Below are 17,930 nucleotides of genomic sequence, written 5' to 3'. Positions count from 1 at the left end.
CTAGCGGTCCTTTTGGCTCAGGATTAGAAGGGGGATTTCGCGTGTCGGGATTTGGCAGCTGGAGGGAGTTTTCTCGTGCATTGTAGTTTCGGAATAGTAAGGCGCGGGTTGTGAAGGCGCGAGTTTTGGGAGCATGATATCTGAATTTTTGGGATATAACAAGGCGCGGGTTGAATTTTAGGGACAAGCCTAACATGTAATATTGTACGTACCAAGTCAATTCGCACTTCCCTAAAAAATGAAAAAAATAAACCTATTCGTACCACACAAAGAGAGAGCCTTGTCCCGTTTTACTGTACAAATGCTATTCAAAGCTATGAATCCATGTTATGTCTAATTAAATTTTTTCGCTGGCTGTATAATGCATGTAACCTACTCATACCAAAATTTTAGTGCATTCCAAATGTCTATACTACCACTTCAATTCGAACTAAATTTGAATTCGTTTCTCTATTTGAATAAGAATCTACAATCATGATTGTTGCCAACTTAAACCATCATTCTTGTATTATCTTAACAACACACCACATGATTACTATAGAGATAGATATGAACTATGTGTACTATATGAACTCGAATTCAAATTTTTGAATACACTTGATGTTGATTCCAGATAATAGTACATTTGATGTACTAACTAGATATTCATAATCTAAACCATGTTCCATACGTACACCGTGTTTATCACACAAAATATAGTGCCCCGCCCCTACATTATGGCAAGTATTTAGCCCTGAGCTGCAAAAGCCACACATTATTCCAAATTATAATCAATGTTCTATATATTATATGTAGTATAACATGTTCATAACCACACCATGCGTATCACCATTATATATATTCATTCATACATGCATCGGTTTAAAACACTATGATATCTTCTTCAAATATCCGAATCCACTTTTTTATAATGAATTATGATCTATGTTCGTCTTTTACACCTTCACGATCCTCTTCTCTTTGTAGCTAGTGCTAACTTTCTATCGTGCATGCACATGCCCGCCCCCCTCTCACCCTCCCACAGCGTCCCTTCCATCGCGCACATTCGTTATTTCTCTTTAGGTTGTTCACCCATGGTGTGTGTAGGCCCCCGGCTCCTTCTTTCCAGCACACACGGGTCGATATACCTCTCTAGACAAGTGTGCCTACCACAAACACACACTTACCCTCTTTTCTTCTCACCGTCCATGCCCCCCCTATATCCAATACGGTTCCACGCAGGTTCGCACTCCAGCCCCTCTTTTCATCGATCTCATACTCGCACACTCCTCCCCCCTCGACATAGTAGGCCTCTCGCACCACCTCCTAGCCACACCCCTCTCCCCCTGTCCATCTCTCTGGACCTTATTTGCTTCTAACACATGCATGCATGTATACGTACCGATCTCCCTACATATAGCTAGGTCGACTATAATTCTTTTTCTCCATGCACCGATCGACTTACCTCACTCGCTATGTCTCTCCCTTTCTCGGACACACGACGATTGATCTTCCTATGTAGTTACGTCTGCTTACCACAACCATACCGTCCCCCCTCATCATCCTTGCATATCTCCCGACCCATCTCTCACACGCACGTGCATAGACAGGCAGACATCCCCTCTCTTATTGATATTGCACTCGTACCCTCCATTTGTCTAGCAGGCCTCTCCCACCATTTGTGAGAAGCAACTCCACCACCAACCCTTCGACACTCTACCTTTGTATTTCTCCCAACCTTATTCCTCTGCTACACATATGGATGGATGCCGATCGATCTCCCTCAATACATAGATAGGTCTCTCTCCTCACTACAAAAAAAGACACATCCGTGACATTTTGGGCCAAACGATTTTTTTCTGTCATGCTTACGACACTTCTATGACGATAATTATGACAAAACCCGGTATCATCATAGATGTGGTGGGCTCCTACTTCTATGACAAAAAATCATGACAGAAAATGGGCTTTTTGTCCTGGGCGGGCTGGAGACGCAGCTGCATGACATTCTTTGGGCCGTCCATGATGGAAAAAACCGTGGTAGAAGCGAGGGCGAGGAAAATATAGGGAAGTTCCCGGTTACGGTGGGTGGTAGGGGCCGAGCAATGCACGGAGGGATTGTGTGTTTCTCTCGTACACGTATGCATGTGGGTGCGAGGCATTGGGCTCTAACTAAACACGAGCAAGGCGTTCGCCTGCTGAACCCCAGAAATTCACTGGCTATGCGTCACTGAACCTGAGCGATCGATCGATCCTTGGCTGTTAACTGAACCCGAGCGATCGATTGATCCCTGGCTGTTAACTGAACCTGATCGAGTGATCCCTTCGCTACTGCTGCTAATTGAAGCCGATCAAACCTGCTGCCTCTTGATGAACAGTGAGCGTTATCGGGGGTTGGATGAACAGGATCCTGTGGTAGTAGAGGTCGTTATCGCTGGATGAACAGGACCCCGATCTAGCCGGTTGGGGGTGGATAAACAGGACCCCGTGGAGGGCTGGTTGGACAGTAGCCGGTGGAGGGCTGGTTGAACAGTAACCAGTGTAGGCTGGATGAACAGGAGCCCGTGGATGAACAGTAGCTGGTGGAGGCAGGAGGGAGACGCCGTTGATGAACAGTCGCAGGTGGAGGCTGGAGGAGGTCGACGGTGGATGAACAGTAGCCCGTGGAGGCTGGAGCGAGGCAGTAGACGGTGGATGAACAGTAGTCCGTGGAGTCCCGTTTTGCGGTACGCCTGGTACGTCCATTTTTCATCATGTTTACCTACTGTTATTTACAATGTTTTTATGCATAATAATGCTTTTTGGAGTAATTCTAATGCCTTTTCTCTCATAAATTGCAAGGTTCACACAAAGAGGGAGAATTCCGGCAGCTGGAAATTTGGACCCGAAAAAGCTATGTCAGGCCACCTATTCTGCACAACTCCAAATAAGCTGAAACTTCACGAGGAATTTTTATGGAATAAATAAGAAATACTGGAGCAAATAATTACCAGAGGGGGCCACCTGGTGAGCACAAGACACCAGGGTGCGCCTGGCCCCTAGGCGCACCCTGGTGGGTTGTGCTCAGCCCAGCCCACCTCCGATGCCCCTCTTTTGATATATAAGTCATTTTGACCTAGAAAAAAAAAGGAGAGTACTTTCGGGACGGAGCGCCGCCGTCTCGAGGCGGAACTTGGGCAGGAGCACTTTTGCCCTCCGGAGAAGCGATTCTGCCGGGGGAACTTCCCTCCCGGAGGGGGAAATCATCGTCATCATCATCACAAACAACTCTCCCATCTTGGGGAGGGCAATCTCCATTAACATCTTCAACAGCACCATCTCATCTCAAACCCTACTTCATCTCTTCTGTTCAATCTTTGTACGGAACTATAGATTGGTGCTTGTGGGTGACTAGTAGTGTTGATTACACCTTGTAGTTGATTACTATATGGTTTATTTGGTGGAAGATTATATGTTCAGATCCAATATGCTATTTAATACCCCTCTGATCTTGAGCATGATCATCATTTGTGAGTAGTTACTTTTGTTCTTGAGGTCAAGGGATAAATCTTGTTGCAAGTAACCATGTGAACTTGATATTTGTTCGATATTTTGGTAGTATGTATGTTGTGATTCCCTTAGTGGTGTCATGTGAACGTCGACTACATGACACTTCACCATATTTGGGCCTAAGGGAATGCATTGTGGAGTAGTAATTAGATGATGGGTTGCGAGAGTGACAGAAGCTTAAACCCTAGTTTATGCACTATTCCGTAAGGGACCGATTGGATCCAAGAGTTTAATGCTATGGTTAGAATTTATTCTTAATACTTTTCTCGTAGTTGTGGATGCTTGCGAGGGGGTTAATCATAAGTAGGAGGTTTGTTCAAGTAAGAACAACACCTAAGCACCGGTCCACCCACATATCAAATTATCAAAGTAGCGAACACGAATTGAACCAACATGATGAAAGTGACTAGATGAAATGCCCGTGTACCCTCAAGAACACTTTGCTTATTATAAGTGACCGTTTTGGCCTGTCCTTTTCCTCAACAGGATTGGGCTACCTTGCTGCACTTTTTTTTTACTGTTATCGTTACTTGCTCGTTACAAATTATCTTGCTATCAAACTACTCTGTTACTTACATGTTTAGCACTTGCAAACATTACCTTGCTGAAAACCACTTGTCATTTCCTTCTGCTCCTCGTTGGGTTCGACACTCTTACTTATCGAAAAGGCTACAATTGATCCCATATACTTGTTGATCATCAAGGCTATTTTCTAGCACCGTTGCCGGGGAGTGAAGCGCTCTTGATAAGTGGAAACCGGTAAGGAAAAATTATTACTACGTGCTGAAATTTATTGTCACTTGTTACTATGGAGAACAATCCTTTGAGGGGTTTGTTCAGGGTATCTTCACCTCGACCGGAACCACAATTAATTATCCCTCAACCTAATGCACCTACTGAAAATATGGAATATGAAATTCCTTCGGGTATGATAGAACAACTGCTAGCTAATCCTTATGCAGGAGATGGAACAGAACATCCTGATATGCACTTAATATATGTGGAAGAAATTTGTGGATTATTTAAGCTTGTAGGTTTACCTGGAGATGAAGTTAAGAATAAGGTTTTCCCTTTATCTTTGAAGGGAAAAGCATTGGCATGGTATAGGCTATGCGATGATATTGGATCTTGGAATTGGAATCGATTGAAATTGGAGTCTCACCAAAACATTTATCCTATGCATCTAGTTCATCGTGATCGGAATTATATATATAATTTTTGGCCTCGTGAAGGAGAAAGTATTGCCCTAGCTTGGGGGAGGCTTAAGTCAATGTTATATTCATGCCCCAATCATTAGCTCTCAAGATAAATTATTATTCAGTATTTTTATTGTCGGCTTTCTCATAATGATCGATCCATGCTTGATACTTCTTGTGCCGGTTCTTTTATGAAGAAGACTATTGAATTCCGGTGGGATCTATTAGAAAAAATTAAACGCAGCTCTAAAGATTGGGAACTCGACGAAGGTAAAGAGTTAGGTATTAAGCTTAAGTATGATTGTGTCAAATCTTTTATGAATACCGATGCTTTTCAAAAGTTTAGCACTAAATATGGACTTGACTCTGAGATAGTAGCCACCTTTTGTGAATCTTTTGCTACTTGATACGTCTCCAACGTATCTATAATTTTTGATTGTTCCATGCTGTTATATTTTCATTCTTGGATGTTTTACAATCATTTTATAGTCATTTTATACCATTTTTTGGTACTAACCTATTGACATAGTGCCAACTGCCAGTTGCTGTTTTCTGCATGTTTTTTACATCCGAGGAAATCAATACCAAATGGAGTCCAAACGCAGCGAAACTTTTTGTGGATTTTTTGGGACCAGAAGACATCCAGTGGGCCGGAGAAGCACCTGGGGGTGCTCCGAGGGGAGCACAACCCACCAGGGCGCGCCTGGAGGCCCAGGCGCGCCCTGGTGGGTTGTGCCCACCTTGGGTGCCTCCCAAACCACCTCTTTGCTCTATAAATACCCCAATATTTCAGAAACCCTAGGAGAGTCCACGAAACCACCGCAAGTTCCAGAACCACCAGATCCAATCTAGACACCATCACGGAGGGGTTCATCATGTCCATTGGTTCCTCTCCGATGATGCGTGAGTAGTTCTTTGTAGACCTACGTGTCCGTAGATAGTAGCTAGATGGCTTCCTCTCTCTCTTTTGATTCTCAATACAATGGTCTCTTGGAGATCCATATGATGTAACTCTTTTTGCGGTGTGTTTGTTGGGATCCGATGAACTTTGAGTTTATGATCAGATCTATCTTTTTATCCATGAAAGTTATTTGAGTCTTCTTTGATCTCTTATATGCATGATTGCTTATAGCCTCGTATTTCTTCTCTGATATTTGGGTTTTGTTTGGCGAACTTGATCTATTTATCTTGCAATGGGAAGAGGTGCTTTGTGATGGGTTCGATCTTACGGTGCTTGATCCCAGTGACAGAAGGGGAACCGATACGTATGTATCGTTGCTATTAAGGATAACAAGATGGGGTCTATTTCTACATAAATAGATCTTGTCTACATCATGTCATCGTTCTTATTGCATTACTCCTCTTTTCCATGAACTTAATACACCAGATGCATGCTGGACAGCGGTCGATCTATGGAGTAATAGTAGTAGATGCAGGCAGGAGTCGGTCTACTAATCTTGGACGTGATGACTATATAATGATCGTTGCCTGGATATCGTCATGATTATTTGAAGTTCTATCAATTGCCCAACAGTAATTCGTTTATCCACCGCTTGCTATTTTTCTCAAGAGAAGCCACTAGTGAAATCTACGGCCCCCGGGTCTGTTCTTTATTATATTTGCCTTTGCTTTTATTTTCAGATCTATTAAACAAAAAATACAAAAATACCTTGCTGCACTTTATTTTATTTGGTGTTCGATCTATCAATTTATTACAACTCTCTCACGTCCGTTTGGCAATTTCTGGCGCTGTTACCCGAAAGGGATTGAAAACCCCTTTAATACGTCGGGTTGCGAGTATTTGTTATTTGTGTGCAGGTGCTATTTACGTAGTGTTGCTTGGTTCTCCTACTGGTTCGATAACCTTGGTCTCATCACTGAGGGAAATACCTACCGTCGCTGTGCTGCATCATCCCTTCCTCTTTCGGGAAATACCGATGTAGTCCTAGCAGACATCAAAAGGAATTTCTGGCGCCGTTGCCGGGGAGGCATCGTCAACATCTACCATGTTCCTAATGACAAATCTCATCTCCTCGCAATTTACATTATTTGCCATTTGCCTCCCGTTTTTCTCTCCCCCACTTCACAAAAAGTTGCCGTTTTATTCGCACTCTTTTTCATTCGCCGTTTTCTTGCCGGATCTGTTTTTGAGTGCAATCTTTTTGCGTAGTCACAATGACTCAAGAGTACACCAAGTTGTGTGATTTCTCAAATACCAACAACAATGATTTTATTGGCACTGCGATTGATCCTCTCGCCACTAGTGCGGAGTCTTGTGATATTAATACTGCTTTGCCGAATCTTGTTATGAAAGATCAATTTTCCGGTACTCCTAATGAGGATGCCGCATCCCATCCTAACACATTTGTGGAATTATGCGATATGCAAAAGAAAAAAGATGTGGACAATGATGTTGTGAAGATGAAATTATTTCTGTTTTCTCTGCGAGATCGTGCAAAAATTTGGTTGTCTTCTTTGCCTCGCAATAGTATCGATTCTTGGAATAAGTGCAAGGACGCTTTTATTACTAAGTATTTTCCGCCCGCAAAAATTATTTCCCTTAGAACCCAGATCATGAATTTCAAGCAACTTGAACATGAGCATGTTGCACAATCTTGGGAAAGGATGAAAATGATGCTAAGGAATTGCCCAACTCATGGGTTAAATCTTTGGATGATCATACAATTTTTTTATGCGGGGTTGAATTTTGTTTCTCGTAATCTTTTTGATTCAGCCGCGGGTGGTACTTTTATGGAAATTACTTTGGGTGAAGCCACCAAATTGCTTGATAATATTATGGCAAATTATTCACAATGGCATACCGAAAGAGCTCCTACTAGTAAAAAAGTTAATTCGGTTGAAGAAATTTCTTCTTTGAGTGAAAAAGTTGATACTCTTATGAAATTGGTTGCTAATAAAAGTGCTCCTATTGATTTTAATGATGTGCCTTTGTCTACTTTGATTGAGCAAAATAGTGATGCCGTAGATGTGAATTTTATCTCGCGAAACAATTTCAATTACAATACTTATAGAGGTAATTTTAATCCTAGGCCTTTTCCTAGTAATTCCTCTAATAGTTATGGTAATTCCTATGGTAATCCTTCTTATAATAATAATAGGAACACCTCTTATCTTGAGAATAATATTAAAGAATTTATCAATACTCAGAAAGTTTTCAATGCTACAATGGAAGAAAAGTTGAATAAGATTGATGATTTGTCTAGAAGTTTTGATAGAATTTGTCATGATGTGGAAAATCTCAAGATGAAAATTTGTGTGCCTAAGGTAGAGGAATCAATTAAATCTATTTATGTTTCTATCGATGAAAGTAAGAAAAGAACCGCTATGCTTAGAGCTAGAAGAGAATTTTTAGAAAACGCGTTTTCTAGTGATTGATTTCATAAAAATGATGAAGATCTTAAAATGATTGGTGTTTCTTCTATTGATTCATTGTTTAGTAAAATTAATATTGATGATAAGGGACTGGAGAAGAGTCAACTTTAGCTAGAAGGCATCCCGATAATTCGGAGGGCGAAAATCTTGTTGGGAAAATTGATAAAAGTGGGTTTGAAGAGGTCAAAACTTTAACTAGTGATGTGCCCACTCTTTTGGATTACAAAGGCTTTAATTATGATAGTTGCTCTTTGATTGATTGTATTTCTTTGTTGCAATCCATGATCAATTCACCCCATGCTTATGGACAAAATAAAGCTTTTACTAAACATATTGTTGATGCTATGATGAAAGCTTTGGAAGAAAAATTGGAGCTAGAAGTTTCAATTCCTAGAAAATTACATGATGAATGGGAACCTACTATCAAAGTCAAGATTAAGAATTATGAGTGTTTTGCTTTATGTGACTTGGGTGCTAGTGTTTCTACAATTCCGAAATCTCTTTGTGATGTGCTTGGTCTTACCGATATTGAAGAATGTTCTTTAAATTTGCACTTGGCGGATTCTACTATTAAAAAGCCTATGGGAAGAATTAATGATGTTCTTATTCTTGCAAATAGGAATTATGTGCCCATAGATTTTATTGTTCTTGATATTGATTGCAATCCGTCTTGCCCAATTATTCTTGGTAGACCGTTTTTACGTATTATTGGTGCCGTGATTGGTATGAAAGATGGCAATATTAAGTTTCAATTTCCACTAAGGAAGGGTATGGAACACTTCCCTATAACAAGAATTGGGCCACCATATGAATCAATCATGAGGGCATCTTATGGATCTAGAAACAAAGATGACAATACTTAGATCCTTTGCTTTATGCCTAGCTAAGGGTGTAAAATGATAGCGCTTGTTGGGAGGCAACCCAATGAATAAAATTTATTTTTGCTTTTTGCTTTCTGTTGTCGAGTGTTTGCACAATTATGCTACTGTTATGATTGTGTTTTTTGCGTTTTAATTAGTGTTTGTGCCAACCAAAGCCTTTAGGATCATGTTGGGTGATAGTTGCTTTGATCTTGCTGAAAAACAGAAACTTTTGCGCTCACGAAAATAATTCTCATTTTTAATAGAAGCATGACAAAATATCAATTCTTTTTGCAAAAGATTAATATACAAATTGTTCACGTGGTCCTAATTTTTTAGAATTTTTGGAGTTACAGAAGTATTCGAAATATCCAGATTGCTGCAGACTGTTCTGTTTTTGACATATTCTGTTTTCTTTGCATTGTGTGCTTGTTTTGATGATTCTATGGTTTTCTTTGATGAGTTTTTGCCATAGAAAAGTTGGAACACAGTAGATATAATGTAAGAATAAAATATGAATTGGTTTGCTACAGTACTTATAGTAGTGATTTGTTTTCTTATACTAACGGATCTCACGAAGGTTTTATTGAGTTTTGTGTGATTGATGTTTTCAAGTTTTGGGTGATGTTACGATGGATGAAGGAATAAGGAGTAAGAAGAGCCTAATCTTGGGGATGCCCATGGCATCCCAAGCTATTATCCAAAGAGATTCAAGTAACTAAGCTTGGGGATGCCCAAGTGGCATCCCCTCTTTCTTCTAACGACCATCGGTATTTTACTCGGAACTATATTTTTATTCGTCACATACTATGAGTTTTGCTTGGAGCGTCTTGTATGATATGAGTCTTTGCTTGCTTTGCTTTTTATTTTAAGTCTTGAATCCTTGCTGGACACACTTGTTTGAGAGAGCCAAAATTATGCCATGACTTTTTAGAATTGCTCTCTATGCTTCACTTAATTTTTTATGAGCTATGGAATTGCTCTAGTGCTTCACTTATATCTTTTTGAGATGGTGTGCTTTAGTATTTTTGAAGAAATGCTCTCATGCTTCACTTAGATTTATTTGAGAGTTAGTAAATTTTTTAAGAAATTCTTTCTTGCTTCACTTAAATTAATTTGAGAGAAAGAATTATTATGCTTATGATCTTCACCTATATTTGTTTGAGCTTATCAAAAGCAACACATGAAAATTAGTTCCAAAGTGTTAGATATCCAAAAAGGATATAATAAAACTTTTTGTCGGCGGAAACGACACCTATGGGATCATGTGGATCCCTTCTACAATTTGGCAGGGAAGAGGGGTAGTGCAAAGAGCCGATCTAATGATCAACATGACGGATTTTTACCCAGGTTCGGGCCGCTGAGAAGCGTAAAACCCTAGTCCTGCTTGAGTGTATATTTTGTGTTCTTGAGCTTCGGCTAGGTGCTATGCATGCAAGCTGGGCCGAGAGGTTCAATAGTCCGAATCCTCCTCTAGTATGCCTTGGGCCTCCTTTTATATGTCCAAGGGGTTGCCAAAGTGGCACACAGGAGGTGTAAAGTAGCTACAACGTCTATGTTTATCATCGGCGTCTTAGGACAAACGCATTAAATGTGCTGCTTACGTGCCCTTCAGCTTTATCGGGGACGGGAACAGAACCCGTCCCGTCCGTCGCCGCCCCGCTCCGTCTCGACACGCGTCCATGCCATCAAGGCATGCAATGCCAAGTTGGCTAGCCAGCTGCTGCGCTAGAGAGGTGGCAGGATCTTCACGAAGATCTGCATGCCACCACGCAGGTGTTTGCCAGGCAAGGGTCTTGCCGGGGCCTCGCAGACATCCTCGACAAGGATCTTGCCAGGAACTTTGTCTTCTGGCCTTCACAAAGATCTGCACGCCATTACACGCGCGCCTCTGGCTCTTGGCCTTAACATTGTCGATGGTGTTAGAGCTCTCAACCACAAGGGTGGTGCTCTTGTTAGTGCTCTGTAAGTCGTCCTTGCCGGGGTCTCGCAAGCCGTCTCGACAAGGATCTTGCCGAGGGCCCAGCTCGTCCTCTGTTCTCTGGTCTCTGGCTTGTCCGCTTCTCTAGTGATCTTCTTTTTATCCATGATCGCCCTCTTCAGGCCTCGCCGCGGGTGTGGCTACGACTACCCGTGCACAAGTATGGGGTGCTAAAGGGCCCAAACTTTAGTACACCGACAGGAGCCCCCGGGCCCGGGCAACACACGAGTGCGAAGCGTTGTTGGGCCAGGCCCAAACAGTGCGCGGGCACGCGTGGCAGGGGATAACTGCTATAATCTTCTCGTCTGTCGTGCTTGCAGCGGCCCGTGCATAGCCTTTATTCACGGGATGGTAATCGCTGTTTCACGCTTCCCACTACGCCCGCCGTTTTCGCCACGTACGCCGCATGCATGGCGCGGGGTAGGTGGCGGGCACGCGGGGTATGGAAAGGTGTGCCATGGAAGATACCCATGCGCCTTTGATTGGCGCGGGGAGGGCGGTCGACGACCTTGCTCGTTGCCAATGGCCTTAATGAGCCGGACTTGAAAGGGCCCTTCAGAGAAGGTATGGAGCTAGCCCCCAGCCCTTCCTGCTTGGCTATAAAAGGGGTATCGGGAGGAGAAGGAGGGGAATCCCTTTGTGTCTTCTCTTCTTCTCCGTTCTTCATCCACTGTCATGCCGAGAGGGTGTGGTCGCGGCCGCCCCCTGCGGAGGCGACTAGATCTTCCTCTCGCCAGAGAGCCACGGCGGTTAAGGAAGAGCCAAGTGCCCAAGGCAGAGGTGCTGGACGGGGTTGCGGTCGGCGAGGTGGTCGAGGCAGAAGTGGACGTGGAAGTAGGGCACCTGCGGCGCCGCCGTCTCCTCTCGCTTCGTCAAGCGGCCATGTCAGAGACATGGCGCTGGAGTTTATCTTGCAGTTGCGCGAACCGCCGCATAGCCGTCTTTGCCTTGCCGAGCCGTTCGCGAGGGTGCTGGAGGTCGACCAGCCGCCGAGGTTGAGGCTTCACATGAAGGGATGTTGCAATGGCGATATGTGGGCAAACGTAAAGTTCCCCGTCCCTCATGTAATGCTTCTTCGTCGCGGTTGGAAAAACTTTGCATGCGCCCACTGCCTGATGAAGGGGCACATCCTCTGCTTCAAATTAGTGGAGGCTGACCTACTCTCCGTCAAGGTCTTTGGGCGCTCGGGAATCCGGTTAGGGTGCTGCGCGGAGAGCTCGGCCGACGATGAAAGCTCCTCCTCGAGCGATAGTGACGAGGAGGAGACCGATGGGGAGGACGACGGGGACGGGTACGACTAGTCATCGGGTGCACCGTCCCCAGGAGACGCCGGCAGCACCATCATCTGCACCTGGCCTTCTCCCCGGCAGAGCGATTTGCCGGGGGGGGGGGGGGTAGTTCTTGGCAGTGGCTTCTCAAGCTAGCTCCTTGAACTTCTCGGGGCTGTCGCTCCTGGCGGCTGGCGCTGGAGGGCCGGAGAAGACGAAGAAGGCGGGCGGTGGGCCGTCAAGTCGGAGTACGATGGCATCGACGCCTTCGTCTCATATTGCCGGCCCGCTGCCTCATCTTTCGGCTCCTCCCCCGGCACCATCATCACCAGCCCTCTTCTGGACGGCCGCCGGGATGTTCTCTTGGTGTCTTCTGCCGCGTGTACCTCGCCTAGGCACTCTTTTTGCCCTCCCGCTAACTTGATCCTCTTCCCGAGGAGAGGGACAAGAAAGGGATTACGCGCATCTTATCTTTTTTTAGATCTTAAGCCCGCGGGCACTTGCCAAATTTAAACTTTGTAACCCCTTGCTCATGCTTATAGTCCATATGAATTGTACTTGTTAATCAACGTATTAATGAAGGAAAAGGGTGTTTGCCGGGTTCTTTTGTGCGTGAGCGAGGCTCACACCAAGGAATGAGTCCTTGTTATCTTTTTAAGTAAACAACGCCACCCGGCAACAGGCCTTGCCGTCCTCCCGCTTCATACCACGACTGTGCTCACGCCCTTGGCGGAGGTAGGGGTAAAGTAGGATTAGGCCTTCGTCCGTCCCCCTTCCATCGCGACTACAACCAAATTCCAGCCCAAAAAGGGGCTTTGGGCATAGGAAGGAGGGAGCACGGTGGCATGGGGTCGAGCGAAGTTTCATACGGAAGTACGCGGCGGGGGAAAAAGGGACTTATCTGAATCTGCTGCCCCCGGCAGCCTTGGCTTTCCGGTGTCGGGGTGTCAGTTCGTCTCCTTTCCTCCAAAAAGTTCCGCTGAAGCGCTCGTGCGGCTTGCGAACCAAAAACGACTGGAAGGGACAAAAAGACGCACACTCGACCTCTATGCTAGGGGTTAGTTGCCGCCAAGCACTATCGACCCTACCAAAGAGAAGCTCAACCTAACATGCATGCTAATTCTTAGGGCGCCAGCGCTTCGTTTATTCATCTGTTGCTCAGGGTCTGCGTCTGGCTTTGTACAAGGGGTTACATGCCTTGCCGGCAAGGCTCGTACAAAAGATGGTCTGTCAGGGGGCCCAGCAACCGCGCCTTATGGGTAAAACTTACGAAGATGTTCGATGCTCCAGGAGTTGCTCACTAGGATACCATCTTCGGTCTCCAGGCGGACTGCACCGGGCCTGGTAACTCATATTACCCGATAAGGGCCTTCCAGTTTGGCGTCAACTTGTTGGAATTCTTGGCCGACTGAACGCGCGGAAGAACAAGGTCGCCTTCCTCATAGCTTTGGGCATTAACCTTGTGTCTATGGTAGCGGCGCAAGGCTTGCTGGTAGCGCGCAGCTCGCACAGCAGCCTGAAGACGATCTTCCTCAAGGAGCATAGCATCATCTTGCCGCAACTGCTCTTGCTCAAGCTCATCATAAGCGAGCACTCGAGGTGACCCGTATGTGAGTTCTGTGGGGAGAACTGCTTCTGCCCCGTATATGAGGGAGAAGGGTGTCTGCGGGTGGCTCGATTTGGCATTGTTCTGATTGACTAAAGAACCGCCGGCAACTCGTCAATCCACGTCTTCCGCACTTGTGCAGCCTGTCAAAAGTCCTTGTCCTAAGGCCCCGTAACACTTCAACATTCACCCTTTCTGCCTGGCCATTGCTTCATGGATGTGCAATAGAAGCAAAACATATCTTGCTGCCAAGGTCTTGGATGTATTGCATGAAGGTGTGGCTCGTGAACTGTGTGCCTTTGTTAGTGATGACTCTGTTTGGCACACCAAAACGGCAAACTAGTCCTTTGAAGAACTTGACGGCTGATTGTGATGTCACCTTTCTCACTGCTTACACTTCTGGCCACTTTGTGAACTTGTCGATCGCAACGTACAAGTACTCAAAGCCCCCGACAACACGGGGAAAGGGGACCAGTATGTCGAGCCCCTAGACCAAAAATGGCCAGGAAAGAGGGATTATCTGAAGAGCTTGAGCTGGTTGATGGAGTTTCTTTGAATGGAACTGACACGCTTCACACTTGGTTACTAGTGCAGTTGCATCCTGGAGAGCAGTGGGCCAAAAGAAACCTTGCCGGAATGCCTTGCCGACAAGGGCTCTCGATCCTATGTGAGAGCCACATATGCCTCTGCGTATCTCTGCCAACAGCTCCAGTCCGTCCTCCCGGGGAATGCACTTCAATTTCACACCGTTCGGTCTTTTCCTGTATAGGACGTCGTCCACAAACTGGTACATGCTAGACCGACGGGCTACTTTCTCCGCTTCTTCCTGTTCCTCAGGGAGTTCCCCTGTTTGGAGGAACCAAACGGTGTGCTGCACCCATGCCGGAGGCTGAGGCTCGACGGCAAGGACTAGAGGCATGTCTTCTGCCGTGCGAGCGGTTGTCTCTACGGCAAGGGCTTGAGTTCTTGCCGGAGCCTGTCGCTCCCCGGCAAGCTTGGCGTCCCCGGCTACATCCTTGCCGGCGGCTCCTGGGAGCTCGGCGGGAAAGTACTTGCCGGGGCCTGATTTTCTTTGCTTATTCCGTCCTGCCGATGGTTCAACGGATGGCTGAGTCAATTGGAGCACAAAGGTCCCTGGTTCCACAGGTAACTTTAGGGCAACACGTTTTGATAGGTCGTCAGCAATGCTGTTCTCCACTCGGGGAACATGCTCTGCTTGTAGACAGTCAAAATGTTCTTCCAACTTCCTCACTTCATCTACATAAGATTCCATCAGCGGGCTCTGATAATCCTTGTTCACTTGCTTCACTATGAGTCGCGAATCCCCACAGACGATCAACTTTCTGATCCCAAGGTCTGCCACGATCCTGAGACCAGCAAGCAGCCCCTCATACTCCACGGTGTTGTTCGTTGATCTTTCCCAGGGAAAGTGCATTTGGACTACGTACTTGAGGTGCTCTCCGGTGGGCGCGACAAGCAGCACACCGGAACCGGTGCCTTGCAGCGAGAAAGCCCCATCAAAGTACATAATCCAATTGCGGCTTGTTTCCTTGCCGGGGAGAGTGGTCTCTTGAATTTCTTCGTCAGGTGTTGAGGTCCATTCTGCAATGAAGTCCGCCAAGACCCTGCTCTGGATTGTCGAAGTGCTTTCAAACCTGAGACCAAAGCTCAACAGTTCCAACGCCCATTCCACAATCCTTCCGGTTGCATCTGGGTTGTGCAAGATCGGTTGCAACGGGAAGCGAGTGATGATGGTGATCTCCTGTGCTTGAAAATAATGGCGTAGGTTCCTCGAGGCCATAAGAAGGCCGAAGAGCAACTTCTGCACACCAGAGTATCTTGATCTAGGCCTTGCAAGAGGGAGCTGACAAAGTAAACTGGGTGCTGCGTCATCTTCTTCCTCTGTATCACTTCGCTTGCTTGTGCAGATCCTGCCTTGCCGGGGCCAGACTCTGTCGGGATTCCTGCCTCGCCGGTGCCAGACTCTGCCGGGGTCCTGCCCTGCCGGCACCAGACCCTGCCGGCGGGAGCTCTAGCTCGTCACCTGACAGTCTTGCCACTACTACTGCCTCTTCATCAACTTCCCTTTGTGCCACTAGCGCAGCGCTAACCACTTGATTCTTTGCTGCTAGATATAGCAGCAACGGCTCTTGCGGTTTAGGCGCAACTAGTATTGTTGTAGAGGAGAGGTACCTCTTCAAATCCCGCAGCGCTGCCTCGGCCTCCGGGGTCCACTTCATTGGCCCTGCCTTTTTCAAAATCTTGAAAAAGGGGAGGGCGTGCTTAGCAGATTTGGAGATGAACCTACTCAAAGTAGCAACGCAGCCAGGAAGCCGACGCACATCTTTGACTCACCTTGGTGCCTCAATCTGCTCAATTGCCTTGATCTTGTCGGGGTTCGCCTCGATCCCACGTTGAGACACAAAGAACCCGAGAAGTTTGCCGAATGGGACACTGAACACACACTTCTCAGGGTTGAGCTTGAGGTTGATCTTGCACAAATTTGCAAATGTTTCTTCCAAATCTTGCACAAGTGTTGCCCTGTCCTTGGTTTTGACCACTATGTCATCCATGTAAGCCTCCATATTTCTATGGAGCTGGGGCTCAAAACCAATCTGAACCGCTCTTGCAAATGTCGAACCAACGCTTTTCAACCCGAAAGGCATTCGTATAAAACAATACATACCACATGGGGTGATAAAGGCGGTCTTCTCTTTGTCTTCCTTCGTCATAAAGATTTGGTGGTATCCTGAATAGGCGTCAAGGAACGACAGAAGGTCACACTCGGCAGTGGAGTCCACGATCTGGTCAATGCGCGGCAAAGGGAAAGGATCCTTTGGGCAGGCTTTATTGATATCTGTATAATCAATGCACAGCCTCCATTTCCCATTTGCCTTGCGCACCACCACCGGATTGGCCAACCATGTTGGGTGGAGCACTCCTCTGACCAAGCCTGCAGCTTCCAACTTCCTAATCTCCTCGATGATGAACTCTTGCTGCTCCAAAGCTTGCTTCCTGACCTTTTGCTTGACGGGCCGCACATGAGGACATACAGCAAGGTGGTGCTCAATCACCTCCCTGGGAACGCTGGGGATGTCAGATGCTTGCCACGCAAACACATCGACATTCGCCCGCAGGAAGGCGACGAGCGCGCTTTCCTATTTGCTGTCGAGGGTGGAGCTTATGGTGAAAGCTCCGCCCGTGCCGTCCTCCTTGACGGGCACCTTCTTGGTTTCTGGTGGTGCAGCCTTGGATTTCTTGCTCTTCCTAGTGGAGCTCTCTGGCATGTCCTCAACGGGAACGCAACACTCCGAGGAGGCGCGTTTGCCGGAGTTGGTACAAGAGGCTTGGCCGGGGCCAGAGGCCTTGCCGGTGACTGAGGTCTTGCGGGTGACTAAGGTCTTGCCGGTCTTCTTCCCCTCAGGGGCTCCAGTGGCAGGAGCAAGTGCCTTGGCGGCAGGTGCCACCACCGCCTCCCGGTAGACCTGGTCGACACAGATGAGCGCATCCTTCTTGTCGGAACCGACAGTGATGATGCTCATCGGGCCGGGCATCTTCAGCGTGTTGAGGCGTAGTGTGATGCTGCCATAAACTTGGCCATGCTGGACGGCCAAGGATCCCGTTATAGGGCAACGGGATCTTAGCTACATCAAAAACGATCTTCTCTGTCCTGTAGTTCAGCTCACCACCGAATGTAACTGGTAGTGTGATCTTACCCTTAGGCTGGCTTCTCCCTGGATTGATCCCTTGAAACGTGCCCGTCTCCTCGAGATCTCCCTTGGGGATTTGCAACCTCTTAATCACTTGGGGTGAGATCAAGTTCAGACCGGCCCCACCGTCTCCTCGAGATCTCCCTTGGGGATTTGCAACCTCTTAATCACTTGGGGCGAGATCAAGTTCACACCGGCCCCACCGTCCACTAGCATTTTCGTCACCTTGAGGTTGCGAATTGTTGACGAAACCAACAATGGCAAGCACCCGACCACGGTTGTGCGATCAGAGTGATCCTCGGCGTCGAAAATGATCAACGTGCTGGACCATTGCAGTGGCTTCTGGGCGTCGATCGACGGCTCTGTCGCATTGATCTTGCGCGCCCAC

Source organism: Triticum aestivum, chromosome 7D (assembly GCF_018294505.1).
Source record: "Triticum aestivum cultivar Chinese Spring chromosome 7D, IWGSC CS RefSeq v2.1, whole genome shotgun sequence".
Taxonomy (NCBI): domain Eukaryota; kingdom Viridiplantae; phylum Streptophyta; class Magnoliopsida; order Poales; family Poaceae; genus Triticum; species Triticum aestivum.
This window is presented reverse-complemented; position numbering follows the sequence as displayed.